The 17758-nt window shown below is 39.6% G+C and overlaps 1 protein-coding gene and 1 pseudogene across 8 annotated transcripts in view; both read left to right on the top strand.

The window, feature by feature from the left end:
* Positions 1 to 17758, top strand: part of NCOA2 (nuclear receptor coactivator 2) — a 278300-nt gene that overhangs the window by 117145 nt on the left and 143397 nt on the right. The window lies entirely within an intron of this gene.
* Positions 4544 to 9672, top strand: LOC115278791 (annotated as a pseudogene).

The following is a 17758-nucleotide window of genomic DNA, read 5'->3' as shown; positions in this document are numbered from 1 at the left end:
CTAAAATGATAAGGAAAAATACTCTTGCAATGCTGTTAGGTGGAAATGGTAGGACTGAATTTATACAATTGAGCTTTTTAAAATTACGTTTTGTTAAAAAAAACTCAAAGTAAATACACTGTGATGTTAAATAGTATCTTTAGATGGTGGAAGTATGGGTATTTCTCTTCTTTCTTTACTTTTCCCTATTTGGCACATTTTTTTTCTAGTGAACATTTGGCCTTATAAACATAATAAACTTGATGGGAATCAAATTATAGATGTTTGTCCTTACAGATAGGCTGAGTAGATAGCTAAAAATGTATTTATAATTTTTTAAGTTTGAAAGGGCCTATTCACCAGAAAGATACCTGCTCAAGCTTACTGTTTAAGCACTGAAACTACACTTACAGCTCATTCTTCCTGTAACTCGTGTTACTTTCTATTAAAAGTACAGAATTTGTACCAGGTGGCTATTGTGTTTTACTTATACTTATTTACTACTGCCCTTTTACGAGACTGTGGTGGGTGCTGATGACTCCTCTTTCAGAGAAGAGAAACCTGATGCAGGCACGAGGAAGGAAAATGATCGTTCTAAGGTAACACCTCTAGTAACCAATGGAGCCAGGATTTCAACTCGTCTGTCATGAGAGCCAATAATTTTAAATATTATGTAGTAGCTACCTAAATTTTGCATTGTGGTATAGAAACTATGACCTAAGGAGAAAAGATACAGGAAAAAAGATAGTTAAACTATGACTGACATCAGCTTTTGCCTACGAACTGAACGGTAAATGTGCAAATTTCTGTTAATTATCGCATCATGTGAAAATGGCCAGGTTGAGTATCCTTAAATTGAGAGGGTATTAAAAAAAATGTAGAGGGTATGGCATAGGCTAGATGATCTACTGGAAATTAGTTTTCAGGGGTGAGTGTCCATGTACTTCCCAAGTCACTGAAATGTAGGGACTACGACAGATCTGCGGCACTGCTGAACGGGAGAGATGGGCCTGGTATACTAAGAAAGTGAGGACAGGGAGCAAATAATGGCTAAAAGAAAGGGTTTCAACTGAAGGTCACAAGGGCAGACTCCACATTGTAGAAATTGATTTCAGGAACAGCTGCTTCTCATAAGGACAACTGTAGCCAGCAGTAGGGATTTATAACAGATTAATGAGTCTTAAAAAGGAGGAGTCAGGCAGCCAATTCTTAGTGGATTCCCATGTATCCTACTTCAAACAGGAAGTCTGATTAAAATGATTTTATGTCAAAGGAAGTAAACTTTATTGAGATCATATTTATTCTGATGAGCAATTTTGTAATTTCCTTTTTCTCCTTCAAACACCGATTTCACTGATGATTTAGCAGGGCATAAATACCTGCTATCAGTACTTTATGTAATAAATAGAATGGTAAAGACATTTTATTTTTTTAACTTTTTTAATGTTTATTTATTTCTGAGAGAGTGAGAGAGAGCGTGAGCAGGGGAGGGTCAGAGAGAGAGGGAGACACAGAATCTGAAGCAGGCTCCAGGCTCTGAGCTAGCTGTCAGCACAGAGCCCGATGCAGGGCTCGAACCCAGGAACTGTGAGATCATGACCTGAGCTGAAGTCAGAGGCTTAACCGACTGAGCCACCCAGGCGCCCCAAGACATTTTAGATAAGAATTTTATGCCCACAAGAGCTTAATTTAATATGAAATTAAAATATTTCAATTATACTCAATTGGCATTTCGGTAGGTCTTCTTTTCTTTCAAAGATACCGTGTATATCACCTAGTAGAGAGAGAATGGATCATTATGAGCTCTCCTTTTAGGAAGTGTAGATACTAGCCTCTGTTGAGAGTAACGTAGTAAATACCTATTGGACTAGTGAACTGAGTGGTAGATACTCTTGTAGCATAATTACATAGGCCTTTTCTTCATTTACTTATTTTTCAAAAAATCTTCTCAGGTAGGTGTGAATATTTTCATTTTATGGAGATTAATGAGAGAGAATTATATGGCCAGAGATAGTGAGTAGTAGAGCCTAAGATCAGAGACTTTCTGACTCCAAGTCCATTGTTCTTGTTGTGTAGATATGTACATCACAAGAAAACATCGTAAGTGTTTAAATCTCCAAGTATAAGCATTTTATTTTTGAGAAAAAAATAGACAGTATAACCTTACATTTCAAAATTTATTAAACCAGAGAATATTTATTGAACCCTGACCACTACAAAGTACTATGTTAGTTGCTCTGTGAGATAAAATGAACCTCTTGCCTTTAAGAAGCTTACACGTGTGTGAGGATGATACACACATTAACCGAAACACCAAGGCAAGATTTTTGTTTGTTTTGCTTTTTGGTTTTGATTTTTGTTTTAGTGATTAAAGATGATTAACTTTATCTTTTTATTTTTTTTAATTTTTAGTTTTTTATTTTAATTCCATGATAACAGTGTTATATTACTTTTGACTATACAATACAGGGATTCAGCAGTTCTGTGCATTACTCGGGGCTCATCAGGACAAGTCACTCTTACTCCCCTTCACCTCCTCTCTGGTGGGCATCAGTTTGTTCTCAATAGTTAAGATTCTCTTTCTTGGTTTGTCTTCTTTTTCTTTGTTCATGAGTGAAATCATATGGTATTTGTCTTTCTCTGACTTATCTCATTTAGCATAATACCTTCTAGCTCCACCCATGCTGTTGCAAATTCAAAGGTGATGGCCTCTTTAATGGCTGGATAAAAACCCATTGTGTATATATACTGTGTCTTCTCTGTCCATTTATTTCTTGATAGACATTGGCTGCTTCTATAATTTGACCGTTGTAAATAATGCTGCAGTAAACGTAAGGGTACATATGGACCAAGGCAGTTTTTAATTCATGTGTTGTATACATAAGGGATTCTGTGGGTCACCCCAGAACTATGCTTCCTCCCAGTAAATATTTGAATGAATGGAATGAATGAATGAGTCCACACTAGAGTCAGTTGGTTAGGGAGGAATTTATAGGGGGAGATAAGACTTGGGGCAAAACCTTAGAAGGCAACTAAGATTTGGATACCTGAAAAGAGGTGACGCTGGAGTGATGGCATTTGAGATAGGAGACACACAGCTTGAGCAAAGAGGAAGAGAAGGGAATGAGCAAAGCCCAGACAGGGCTTTGAGTAGAACATTGGCTTTTGTGTAGAGGAATAGTAAATGGGTACCATTGGAAATACAGCTTTGAGCCAGCCAGGTTTTGAGCCTGTAAAGCCTGGGTTAAAGTGTTCTCTTTTTATTCTCTAGGCAATGGCTGCCCTCAAAAATTTAAGTTCTAGCATCTGATAAGTGCCATTACCAAAGTGGCATTTTTTGTTTGTTGCCTTGCTCTTCTTGGTACACTGAGTGAATGGGGGGGTGGGGGGGGGTGTGTAAAGGGGAGGAAACCAGGGGAGAGAACGAGGGAGGGCGAGTGTTGGTTTAGAACAGTGAGCACAGCATCCAGCTGTACCAGGGGCCTGGCAGCCTGTCTGAACCTGGCTACTGGTTGTCTTGGGAAAGAGAAATTCATTGTAAAAAAGTAGAATTGCATGGTGAATAAGTTTCAAAGTTCTCTGAGAACCAGTGTCTTATAGTGTGTTCTGATCAAGAATTGCCAAGGGATGGCATTCTTTTTTTCTCTTGATTTTAAGTGTTTGTTCTTAACAATTTAAAAGTATAACACTTTTTGACCCTTTTTTTGGAACTATTTATAGCTTTCTCTTTCTTCTTTTCTCAGAAGTAACTGCTATCCTGAATCTGTTGTTGGTTGTACCCATGCCTTTTATTTTTGCTTTTTACTTTTACTTTTTGTATATTTGTTTACAATGTTTGGTATTATTTTCTATGTTTTAAAACTTAATTAAATAGTACCACACTGTCCATATTGTTCTGCAACTTGCCTTTTTTCTAGAACATCATTATTTTTTTTAGATACTGATCTATTTGTGGGTCAGCCATGCATTACATGAACATATCACAGTTTGTCTCTTGTCCTCTTGATGACTATATAGGTTGTTTCTAATATTTTGCAGTTACAAGCATTCCAGGAGCAAATATTTTTGTACATGTCACCTTGTGCACGTATTGGAGTTCTGTGGGGTATTACCTACAGGTAATCACATATTGCAGGATACGTGTGAAGATTTACTTTCTGCCAGTGCCAAGAGCATAAAATGATATTTCAGTTTAGTTTTAATATACATTCTTAGGTTTCTGTTGAGGTTCCAAATTGACCATTTTGGTTCTTTCCTCTGAGTTGCCTGTTACTATATTTTGCCCATTTTCAATTGGGTTATATATTCTACATTGATTGATAGTTACTGATACATTCCAGACACTTTCAGTGGTATTTGAACCTTCAGTTAACTCTGTAAGTCTGTTCCTTTGGTAATCTGATAAGACTATATATCAACTTTGATTCTAGGTGACGTTGTGTATGTAAAAATGACCCTTGGTTGGAAAACCACATCTTGAATAGGCTAAATATAAATACCTGCTGGGGGAGCCTAGCGCTGACCTTCCCTGGGGCAGTGACCCTTATAAGCGAGCATTTGCATTATGGGGACCCTGGAAGCTTTGCTTATGAACTTGTTAAAAGAGATACTGGCTTCTGTGGAGCAGGAAACATCAAAGGGGCAAGTCCACGCAGCGAGTGTGGACCTGAGTTCAGTGGATGCCCGGTATGGGGGAAGCACAGCCCTCCCACAGCAGAGGGGCACCGGATGCTTCCCTGCTGGCAGGCCCGCCTTCCTGCCTGTGGTCTTCTCTGGACCCCGGGGCCATGGGCTGCTCATGAGAAGTGTGCGAGTCTGAATGTTTAGTTGCACCTAAGGAAACCCTTCGGTGTGTGTTGCAGCTATTTTAGTACTTAATATCATTTGAAAGACAGTTAAAGAATTAGCCTCTTATATATTATATATCAATGAAATAGCTTTAATTTTGTCTTAGTTTTCTTAGAATGCACTTTAAAATATAATCTCTCAGGCACTTGGGTGGCTTGGTTGGTTTTGCGGCTGACTTCAGCTCAGGTCATGATCTCACGGTCCGTGGGTTCAAGTCCCATGTCGAGCTTTATGCTGACAGCTTGGAGCCTGGAGCCTGCTTCACATTCTGTGTCTCCCTCTTTCTCTCTGTTTCTCTCCAGCTTGTGTTCGTTCTCTCTCTCTCAAAAGTAAATAAACAAACTTAAAAAAAAATTTTTAAATACAATCTCTACATCTGGATTATACAATCCTGAACCTAAGCAATAGACTCTGTTAGGAGACGTGGAGACTATCATAATTTGGGTCCAGACTGCGCTGCTGCATGAGTTTTGGCTGTTCGGAGTAAAGGGACAAGGGTCAGCTCACAGGGCCTCTGTTCCTCTGCCGTGCTCTGATCAGTTTTCATTGCTCTTGATTTTTAGAAGAGATGACCAGTGGGCTCAGATGATGGCGTGCAGACCCCTGTTGGAATATACACTTCTTAGGCATGTGGTCAGGCCTCTCCAATTCTTAACTTAGCCCTTCAATGTGATTTTTCTTTTTTATGGACACATACTTTCCCAATATGATGTGATTTAATAGGAAAATAGTATTTGATATGTGAAAAACAACTTACATATGTTTTAGTAACATAGTTATCTTGAGATAAAGGAATGTATACTATGTCTTATTCTATTTAAAAGGGTAAATAAATATTTTTTGATTTAGGTGGAAGAGTTCCAAGTTAATTTCTGTGTAAACATATGTATCTTTGTATTATTTTTAAGAAGTTATTGTAGTAATTGCAGACCCATCACTAAACCTTGACAGACTAGTATGGTTGACAGCCTCAATTCAGAAATAGGAATTTGACTTACTCTTGATTGGTAGAACCAAGGAAAATGCCAAAATTGTGGTAGAAATGATAAACTTACCTTAAATAGTCCTATAAAAAATAAGAGGCTTAGAGGTGCCTGGCTGGCTCAGTCAAAGAGTATATGACTCTTGATCTCAGGGTTGTGAGTTCAAGCCCCACATTGAACGTAGAGACTGCTTAAAATAAAATAAATAAACTTAAAAAAATAAGATGCTTAAACATGGCTTTTTCTTTTTCTAAAAATGATATCGTATACATGAGAATGATTATTCTGCTTGCTCAGTACTTCACTTACTTAAAAGAATTACAGTCTCTTTTGGATTAGGACTGAAATTAAGACCACTTTCTCATCCCTTCTACGAACCTCCTCCCATAGTTCCCATCAGTTGCCTTGCAGCCAGATAGCTCTTGTATCTACCAGCCTCCTGTCTAACCTCCCTTCCCCCCATGCTTGTATACCGGTATATCTTGCTTTATTGTGGTTCACTTTATTGGATTTTTACTAATTGAAGGTTTGTGGCAGCTCTGTATCAATCAAATTTATCAGCTCCGTTTTTCCAACAGCATTTGCTCATTTTGTGTTTCTGTGCCAAATTTTGGTAATGCTCAAAGTATTTTGCACTTTTAAAAATTATTATTTTTATATTTGTTATACTTATCAGTGATCTTTGATGTTACTGCTGTTTTGGGGTGCTGTGAACTGTGCCCATATAAGACAGGGTATGTAGGATAACATATAATATAATGTTAGTTTCAGGTGTACAATAAAATGATTCAACACTTCCATACAGCACTTAGTGCTCATCACAACAAGTGCACTTTTTAATCTCCAGCACCATTTTAACCCATACCCATACCCACCCCCCTTCATTTTATCATCAGTTTGTTCTCAATACTTAGAGTCTGTTGGGGCACCTGGGTGGTTCAGTTGGTTAAGCATCCAACTCAAGTTTGGCTGAGGCCATGATCTCATGGTCATGGGATCGAGCTCTGCATCAGTGCAGACCCTGCTTGGGATTCTCTCTGTCTTTCTCTGTCTCTCTCTGTCTCTCTCTCTCTCTCAAAAATAAACATATTAAAAAAAACAATTTGTTTATTGATTTGCATCCCTCTCTTTCCCCCTTTGCTCATTTGTTTTGTTTCTTAAATTCTACATGTGACTGAAATCATCTGGTATTTGTCTTTCTCTGACATGTTTATTTTAGGATTACGCTCCCTAGTTCCATCCATCTCATTGCAAATGGCAAGATTTTGTTCTTTTTTATGGCTAAGTAATATTCCACTGTGTGTGTGTGTGTGTGTGTGTGTGTGTGTGTGTGTGTGCACGCGCACACGCACGCGCTCGTGCATGCTTCACATCTTGTTTATCCTTTCATTAATCAGTGGACATTTGAGTTGCTTCTATAATTAGCTGTTGCAGATATGCTGCTGTAAACATCAGGGTGCATGTATCCCTTTGAATTAGTATTTTGGTATTCTTTGGGTAAACACTTCCTAGTGCAATTGCTGGGTCATAGGGAAGTTACATTTTTAACTTTTGGAGGAACCTCCGTACTGGTTTCCAGAGTGCTGCACCAGTCTGCATTCCAACCAACAATGCAAGAGGGTTCCCCTTTCTCTGCAGCCTTGCAAACACCTGTTGTTTCTTGTGTTGTTGATTTCAGCCATTCTGACTGATGTATGAAGTGATGTCTTATTCAGTTTTGATTTTCATTTCCCTGATGATGAGTGATGTTGAGCATCTTTCCATGTGTCTGTTGGCCATCTGTATAAGATATATATATATATTTTAATATATATATATATTTATATATTATATATATATATTTTTATATATGTATATTTTTTTCTTTGGAAAAATGTCTATTCGTGTCTTCTGTTCATTTTTTTAACTGGCATATCCGTTTTTGGGGTGTTTTATAAGTTCTTTATATATTTTAGATACACCAGATAAGTCGTTTGCAAATATAAGGCAGCAGACTTGATGGATACACAGTTGTGTGTGTTCTGACTGCTCCACTGACCATTGGTCCCTTGTCTCTGTCCCTCTCCGTTTCATCTGACCTCCCTATTTCCTGCGGCACAACAGTATTGAAATTAGGCTGGTTAATAACCCTACAGTGGCTTCTAATTGTTCAAGTGAAAAGAATAGTTGCGTATCTCTCCCTTTAAATCAAAAGCTAGAAAGGATTAAGGTTAGTGAGGAAGGTACATCGAAAGCTGAGATAGACTGAAAACTAAGTTTGCCAGACAAGTTGTGAATTCAAGGGAAAATTCTTGAAGGAAATTAAAAGTGCTACTCGAGCGAGCACATGAATGGTAAGAAAGCTGAGCAGCCTTATTGCTGATACGGAGGAAGTTTGAGTGGTCTGGATGGAAGATCAAACCAGCCACAACATTCCTTTATGCCAGAGCGTAATCCAGAGCAAGACTCTCACTCTCTTCACTTCTTTGAAGGCTGAGGGAGGTGAGGAAGCTGCAGAAGAAAAGTTTGAAGCTAGCAGAGGTTGGTTGGTGAGAATTATAGAAGAAGCTGTCTCCATAACATCAGATTGCAAGGCAGGGCAGTAAGTGATGTGGAAACTACAGCAAGTTATCCCGAAGGTCCAGCTCAGATAGCTAATGAGGGTGGTTACACTAAACAACAGACTTTCAGTTGTTGTGGAGCAGCCTTCTAGTAGAAGATGCCACCTTGGACTTGCATAGCTAGAGAGACGTCAGTGCCTGGCTCGAAGACTGATTCAGAGGACAGACTGCCTTTCTTGGTAGGAATTAATGCAGCTGGTGACTTTTAAGTTGATGCCAGTGCTCATTGACTGAGCTCTTCAACATCCTGCTAAAATCTATTCTGCCTGTGTTCTAAAAATGGAATCCTAAAACCTGAGTGACAGCACATCTGTTTGTAACGTGGTTTCCTGAGTATTTTAAGCCCGCTGTTGAGACCTCCTGCTCAGGAAAAAAGATTTTTTTCGAAATATTACAGCTCATTGAACTGTACCTGGTCACCTAAAAGCTCCGATGGAGATGCAACAGGAGAAAATGTTGTTTTTGTGTCTGCTACCACACCGTCCATCCTGCAGCCCATGGGTTAAGGAGAAATTTTGACTATACAGTCTTATTATTTAAGAGATACATTTCACAAGGCTGTAGCTGCCAAGTAGTGATTCTTCTGATGCATCTGCACAAAGTAAACTAAAAACCTTCTGGAAAGGATTCACTATTCTAATGTCACTTAGAATGACAGTAATGTGTGATTCATGGAAAGAGGTCAGAATGTCAACATTAACAGGAGTGTGGAAAAAGTGGATTCCAACTCTTATTGATGACATTGAGGGGTTCAAGACTTCAGTGGAAGAAATAACTGCAGATGTGGTAGAAACGAGTTCTAGCAAGAACTGGAATTAGAAGTGGAGCCTGAAGACGTGACTGAATTGTTGCAATCTCATGATGAAACTTGAGCAGATAAGGAGTTACATCTTAGGCATGAGCAAAGAAAGTGGTTTCTTGAGATGGAGTCTACTCATGGTGAAGATGCTGTAATAATCATTGCATTGATGGTAAACAATTTAGAATAATACATAAACTTTGTTGCTAAAGCAGTAGCAGCGTTTGAGAGGATTGACCCCAAGTTTGAAAGACATTCTATGGGTCAGTTGCTGTCAAACAGAACCTCATGCTAGAGAGAAATAGTTTGTGAAAGGAAGAGTCTATCGATGCAGCAGAATTCATTGTTGTTTTATTTTAAGAAGTTGCACCCCACCCTGATCCGTCAGCAGCCGTCAACATCAAGGCAAGATCCTTCACCAGCAAAAAGATTACTACTCACTGAAAACTCAGGCATGGCTTAGCATTTTTTAGCAATAAAGTATTTTTTAAATATTTATTTATTTATTTATTTAGAGAGCATGAGTGAGGGAAAGGGGCAGAGGGAGAGAGAATCTTAAGGAGGTGCCACGGTTAGCATGGAGCTGATGCAGGGCTGGATCCCGCAACTCTGGGATCATGACCTGAGCTGACATCAAGAGTCAGATGCTCTACTGACTGAGCCACCCAGGTGCCCCAGAAAATAAAGTATTTTTAATGAAAGTCTGTCCATTTTTTCTTTACATAATGCTGTTGCGCACTAAGAGTCTGTAGTATAGTGTAAACATAACTTTTATATTCATCGGGAAACAAATCTCCTTTGATTCACTTTATTGCAGTGATCACTTTGTTGTGGTCTAGAATGGAACCTGTATCTCCAAGGTATGCCTGTAAACCAATTAAAGTGGCATCAATAGTGTATTGAGAGACCATGGTTTGCTTGGCAAGATGGGCCATGCCTGTGGACCGCTCCACCGCAATCCCAGTTAAGGAAACGCAATAAGGGTAACTCTGGTTTCTGTTTTCCTTGTCTGGAACCTGTTACCCTACTGTGCCTCTCCCCTCTTCTCCATGTAAAAGTACTTTAACATACAGAGATTTGAGTAATCCATATGGTACTCCTGTATGACAGGAGCATTAGACATATTAATCTGTGTATGTGCTTGGTCATTAAATTTACATGAAAGTTAATACAGTATGTATACTGTGTGGTCGAAGAACCATATGTGAAATGTATATGTAAAGACATATATGTTAATACAATATATATTACTGTAGTAGTGAAAGAACCAAGTCAGATTCTGGGTGTGAATCCAAGCTCTGACATAGTGAAATAGGGATAATATAAATATGTGCTTCGTAGGGTTGTTATTAAATGAGATAATGTATGTAAAGTGCTTAACACTAGGCTTAGCACTTGCTAAGTAAGCACTCAATAAATATTAGCTGTTCTTAAAATTACTTTAATTTGAAGCTTTGATATTTAAAAGGTATTGAGGTGTGAGGTGCTTGTTCATTTCTTTGCCATAAATATTTCATAATGTCTTCTATAGCTACTGCAGCTTATTTTTATTTAGCTTTATATGTTTTACTAAACTAAGACTCAAGTTTTATTGCAGTGTTTTACCATCACATTCACTATTTGCCATATCCACTGTTTCCTTTCAATTAGAGCAAGCATACAATTTTGTCATTTCTTCATCTTCCGTTAAAGCATATTGTCATATTATAAAGGGATGGGGTTAACTTTGAAGATTTCCCTTTCATATAATATGCTGTTTTATCTTTATCACAGCCTATCCTAGGAACCCAGATAGTGTGTCTTTTCCCGGTAAAATGTCTGTTTTGTTCATCCACCAGTTCATGTTTCAATAATTACAGTGATTCTTATCTTTTTTGGCAAGTAGTTTCAGCTGTTAATCATTTTTTTAAAACTAGGAACTTTATTTAAAGGTCCTCTTTTTAAGGAATAGATTTCCTATCAAAATGAGTGGTATTGGTGATGCTTTTAAGGAAAACAAATTGGTAGCGTTTTAGCATCTTAAAAGTGAGATAGATATTAATGTACTATTCAGTAATTTCTTAAGTTTACTGTTTATTTTTTGTAAGATTTTAATTTTAAATAATCTCTACACCCAACATGAGGCTTCAGCTCACAGTTGTGAGATCAGAAGTCACATGCTCCACCACCAGCCAGCCAACTGTCCCAAGTTTACTGCTGAGTTGTGCTTATGACACTTAATACTTAAAGTTGAATTTAAACTGTTGGACTTATTCTTCATTATTCTCTTTAAAGCAAGTGATTGGGTATAGTGCCTACTTCACCACCAAGCATAATCAGGCCCCTAACCTCACTAAACTCTACCCTGTTGATACTGAATTAAACCTCATTTGGAAGAATTTGGGCCAAGAAACAGTATTTTTGAAATGTCAAGATTTATTTCTACTCTCTGAGCATATAACCATATGTTTACAATATCTAAGCTACTGGAGTAATTAACTTTTATTTGACTTTTTATTTTAGTTAATCTTTTTAAGGAGGACTATGGCTCTAACTCTGACTCCTAGGTAAAGGTGTTGAATCTGAAGGGAAGAGTTAGAGTAGGTGTCTTCAGTCAGATTTTCTTCACACTTTATATTTGCCTTATCCTTCTGACTAATAAGTCTCGTGTTTCACACCTGAGTCAGGAACTAGTGCAGAGAATTTGTTCTTTATTTAGTCCATTTAATTTCTCGTTTACATACGGCGTAGTGAATACCAGCCATGAGACTTTGAAATGGGACATCTCCCCTCAATACAAAACACAAAAACATATAGGAAAAGTTGGTACAGGAATGAGGGTTTTATTGAAGTTGTCTTATTTTTACTTATCCATTGCTTGATATAGTTTTCAGACTCTGAAATTTGGGCATCAGTGTCTGAAATTCTAAATTCTAATTCTAGTTTTATATTTAAATCACAGTAAACTTTTAGGCACCTAATTGCTATGTAACAATTATTTTCTGCCCCTGACATTTTACAAATAATAGTAATTTCTTTCACATGTGTTTTAGTAATCGCTAATTTTTAGTATGAAAATTCCTTAAGAGTCTCAGAAAACAGTGATCCTGAAATATAACAGAAGTATTATGGTTTACCATCAAATATAACAATTTAAGTTTATATTATGTACCAACATATCATTAATCAGTGCTGTAGAGAATATACAGATGAGTAATACACAGACTATGACATCAAACAACTTATAGTGCTGGTCCACTTTCAACTTTATCATTTACTTAGGGTATGCTAAGTATGTGGAAAGTAATAGTCATGATATACAAAGAATGTAGTAGTTTTTACATTTGTGTCCTCAGTTTCTGATATATTGCCTGACACATAGCAAATGATTAATAAATATTTATAGGCTGACTGAAAGGTTCTTTCAGATTAGTTTAATGATTTCTAGGCATTGGGAAAGGGGGAAAAGGTCTCTCTCTCTCTTTTTTTTAAGTAGGCTCCATACCCAATGTGGGGCTTGAAGTCACACGCCCAAGATCAAGAGTCGCATGCTTTACTCACTGAGCCAGCCATAGACTTCGGGGAAATGTCTCTCTTGCATGAAGGGTTTAAGGAAGATTTCATGAGGAGGAAGCCATTGGGAGGACAAACCTTAGAGGATCTGTAGATTTAGATAGGCATGAGTGGCAGCGGACAGGTAAATGGAAGGGAAGGAATGAAAGAGCATTGAACAAGGTGACCACAGGAAAGTGCCAGGCCAAGCCTGAGAACACTGCACATTCCTGTTTGGCCAGAACTGAGACTGCAGAGCTAGGGGACCACAGATTTGGTGAACAGACCGGGAAAACTAGTTATATTGCCAGGCTTCTGAATGCATGATTCCTATTTGATTTCACAGAGAAGCTGCAGACGTAGAATCTAAAGACCTTGGGCATTGACTGGGTTTGAAGATGGAGAAAGAAACAAGAGTTAGAAGAGCTTGGTGGGCACCAGAGCGTGTGAAGTGGCGGATGCGGGGAAAGGGTTGGCTTCTCAGAAGGCTGACGAGCTCAGTTTCAGACACAGCTAGGGACAGATGTCTGTGAGCGGCCCAAAGCTGGGCACTGGGGCAGAGGGGACAGATATCACAAGGCTGCAAGTATAAATGAGTCCCGTGTATACAGATGAGATCATTGAAACTGCATCAGCAGATTAAGATCTGCAGGGAGTGGCTTTACAGGGGGAGGAAAAGCAAGGATGTTATTCAAGTAATACCTGTAGTTGGGGTTTTGCTTTTTTCTTTCTTCTTTCTGTCCTTCCTTTCTTTTCTTTCTCTTCTGTCTTTTTCTTTCTTTCTTTTCTTTCTTTCACTTGGTGGCAGGGAGAAGTGGACCCAACACAGGTGAGGGAGAGAGGACTAGAAGCTTGACTATGCAGCGTCACTGCAGCCACGGGACAGTGTTGAAAAACATGTGTTGATAGAAGCCAAATTGCACAAGGCTTGAAGGAAATGGTGAGAAAATAGGACTTCTTTGTCGTTCTCAGCAATGCCAGTGATCCTATGACACATTTAGAAGAAAAGCGAGGGGCACTTTGGCCATCACAGTGACCGGAGGGGGCAAGTCTAGCAAGGAGCCGGAGAGGCGCTGGCTCTCTGTCTGAGATGGTTACAGTGCACCCTCTCTTCTACCCCCCTGCATTCTCCTTTCCTCCGTAGCACTTAACCAGCATCTTACCTGTTGTAGGTTTTACTTCCATATCTTGTTTATGGCCCCCTCTAGATCGGAAGGTCAGAGGGCAGGATTTTGTATCTGACTGGTTCACTGCTGGATTCGCAGTGCCCCCACACATAGGAAGGCCCTTAGTGAATAGTTGATGAATAGATGCATGGAAATTACAGTGACTCGTGTCTCAGTTCTTGCTTGCTCTTTATACAGTGAACTCGTCAAGTGGAGCAGAATGGTCTCCATGCCCCTAACAATGCTGTGCATAGGGCAGCTGATGTATCAGCTTTTATTCACAGCAGCATCCCAACAGGGAAAAACAAGGGACTGGGAACCCAATTGGTCTGAGTTAGGATTTTTGTTCTTCCTAATCTGACTCTAATTGTTAAACTACCGGATCTTTCTCTAAGCCTCATTTTCCCTAGCTGTAAAATGGGGATAAATTAGTACTTATGTGATAGGGTTGTTGAGAGGATGAATGATGTGATGCATGTCAGAGTGCCTGGAAATAGTTGGCACCCAATAAGTAACTCACGTTTTGCAATCTTTCTATTGTTTATAACCTTAAATAAGTTACTTCACCTCACTGACATTTCAGGTTTTTTTTCATCTCTAAAAGGGGAAGATTCAGCCAGCCCCCTGTGGTCCCTGGAGGAGCCGGTGAGATGCTACATGCAAAGCATGTACCTGGCGTCGTGCACCCTGCATACGTGGCAGTTATCGAGCACGTGTGCCTTGATTCTTTTTGTGTGTAAATGCCGCGGTTAAGCACACAGAGTCTGGAACCGGACTCCACAAATGCAATTCCTGGCCCTTCTACTTGTGACTTTCATTTGACCTTCCTGTACCTCAGTTTCCTGTAAATTGGGAGTAATAAAAGTACCTACCCCCAGAGGATAGTGGTGGGGAAAATAGATACGAATATCAATAAAAGGCTTAGACCAGGAGTGTCAGGGTGGCTCAGTCAGTTAAGCGTCTAACTTTGATTCAAGTCATGATCTCACAGTGAATGAGTTAGAGCCTTGCATTAGGCTCTGTGCAGGCAGCTAGGAGCCTGGAGCCTGCTTCAGATTCTGTGTCACTCTGTCTCTCTGCACCTCCCCTGCTCGATGTCTCTTCTCTCTCTCTCTCTCTCAAAAATAAACATTAAGAAAAAAAGATTAGACCTGTATTTGACACATGCTAAGCACTAGAAGTGCTTGATTTTTTTAAATGTGTCATTATGGTTTTTGTACCCTCTCTTTAGTCTATTAAATAGTTTTAACCTGATGTCATCTAAGTAGGATGTCTTGCTTATAAAGAATGGGGTCCCTTTATAATGAAATGGGCCATGTGTCTGGGGGGATATCATAAAACATCAAAACCAATAAAACTACCTCTTCATGGTTTGACCTGACTAGATAACAGCTGTAGTGTTGAATCTTTCACGTACAATAAAAGAGCAACACTTTGGCTCCAGTTCTCACTGAGATCCACTCAGGAGCAATGGCAGGATGGTTTAGATCTTATCTTTGAAAAACTTTTTTGTCACTTGCAAATTTGCCTCCATTCTCTGCCCCCTGTTCTGCCAGCTGGTTTCCAGGAATTGGCGGGGGGGGGGGGGGGGGGGGGGGGGGGGGGGGGGGGGGGGGGGGGGGGGGGGGGGGCGGATGCGGATTGAGTAGAACTCAGGAGGAAGCAGCAAAATTGGAAGGACAGGTGGTGAGTAGTTGGCCAATCTGGAAACCTTTCCTCTCCTGCTGGGGAAGATTTTCCTTTACTAGCAAAGCATTTCTCTAACAGAATTCCAAGAACATTTCCACTTTGTACCCTCACTTCTTCAGTCCCATCAGAGATAGAAGCTCTGTCCTCAAAGAATTACAGAGTTTATTATGTCACTGTGAGCTGCCTGGGTCCTTATTCGTGTCTGAAACAGGCTTCATAAGAGAGATGGCTGCTTCCAAACAGCAGGCTCCGTTTCCATTCACGTGGCACACTGCCGCCATACCCTCTCGCCCGTGGCCGATGCTCTACTGACTCTTCCCCGTCGGTGAGTCTCGGCCGCCCCAGGTCTGTCCTGTTCTCACCCTGGGGTTGGGATGCCAAGCAGTCTTCACCTCTGGTGCCAGCCCCTGTCGATGGTAGCGATTGCCTGGAGTGCTCTGCTGAGAAGAACTGAGAGGCCGCATACAGGCTCAGAAGTGATTACTTAGCTGTGTCTGCTGTGCACTGGGAGTAGGGGCAGCTGAGCGTGTGCTGTGCGTTTGCCAGACTTCGTGGGCTCCATGCTAGGGTTCAGTCTTCAGAGACTCAAAGTCTCATCTTATGTTTCAGCGCTTTTGTCTTTGATTTCGTATATATCAAACACTTTATTCTACAGCAGAATAGAAATAAATGGAAACAGTGGAATCGTGTATCAGCCAGGTTCATATACAGTTACGCATGTGCGCTCTTTCGTTGCTTGCTTAAGGAGGATTGTAGACACCTAACTTACTCTTAGTTCTTTCACTTCTAAAATACGTAAATGGTTTTCTAACCTTTTTGTTGAAGTTCTCTTGCTTGGTTAACACAGTTTTATCTCCATTTTTGTAACTTTGGCAAAGAACACTAAATTTTGGTGTTAATTCTACTGATGGGACTGCTAATAAGTTAACATGAGTCACCTGAAACCTCGGGCACGTAGCAGGCCGCTGCACCAGACGTGGGCGTTATCATCACCATAGGACAGACCAGGCGGTGCGTTCCCAAAGGAGCAGTCACATGTGTACGTTGTCCTTCGGCTCACCTCCTTAGGGGCCAGAGATCATTTTGGTCTGACCACTGAGGACTGAGGGTATTACTTCTGTTTTATATTGTTTTCTTCTTATGAGTCAAGGTAAATCATGTCTTTTTTGGCAGCTGGCAAAGAATACTCTTGCATTTAGGCAATAATGACAATGTCGAAATGTGAACAAAGCTCCAAATAGGACATTTTTTCCATTTTGTAACCAAAGTATGGATAGATTAGCCTTTTTAGAAAATTGTGGTAGCATACACATAACAAAATTACCATTTTCACTATTTGAAGTGTACAGGTCTGTGGCATTAGGTACATTCACATTGTGTACAACCATCATCAGTATCCATCTTCAGAACTTTTTTGTCTTCCTCAGTTGAAAGCCTATACCTATGAAGCATTGTCTCCCCTCCATCTCGCCGTCATTCTCTGGCAACCACCATTCTGCTTGCAGTCTATGAATTTGACTGTTGTAGGGAGCTCATGTAGAGGTTCTGATCTTTCATTACCAATTTCACATAGCAGGTCTTCAGGGTTCGTCCATCTTGTAGCATGTGTCCACATTTACTCCCTTTTTATAGCTGAATAGGATTTCATTGGATGTGTATACCATATTTCGTTTACCCATTCATTTGTCCCTGGATACTGGGTTGTTTCCACCTTGTAGCGACTGTGAATAATGCTGCAGTGGGCGTAGGCATACAAATAGTTATTCAGGTCCCTGCTTTCAGTTTTTTGGGCACATACCCAGAAGTGGGATTGCCCCAGAAGAGTAATGGATGTAGTAATGATTTCTTGTATATAACACCAAAAGCACACGTAACAAAACCAAAAAAATAGTTTACTCAGACTTCATCAAAATTAAAAACATCCATGCATCAAATGATATTATCAACAGAATAAAAAGGCAGTGGAGTGGGAAAAAATATTTGCAAATCATATATTCGATAAGAGATCAATATCCAGTATATATAAATAACCCCAATAACACAAATAGATAATTTGACTTAAAAACTGGGCAAAGGACTTGAAGAGTAATTTTATGTTTAATTTTTTTAGGGCTCTCCATAAAGTTTTCCATAGTGGCTGGATCATTTTATATGCCACCAGCA

The sequence above is a fragment of the Suricata suricatta genome, chromosome 15, assembly GCF_006229205.1.
Source record: "Suricata suricatta isolate VVHF042 chromosome 15, meerkat_22Aug2017_6uvM2_HiC, whole genome shotgun sequence".
Taxonomy (NCBI): Eukaryota; Metazoa; Chordata; class Mammalia; order Carnivora; family Herpestidae; genus Suricata; species Suricata suricatta.
Note: the sequence above shows the minus strand (reverse complement) of the source record. Positions and strands in the feature narration are given on the sequence as shown.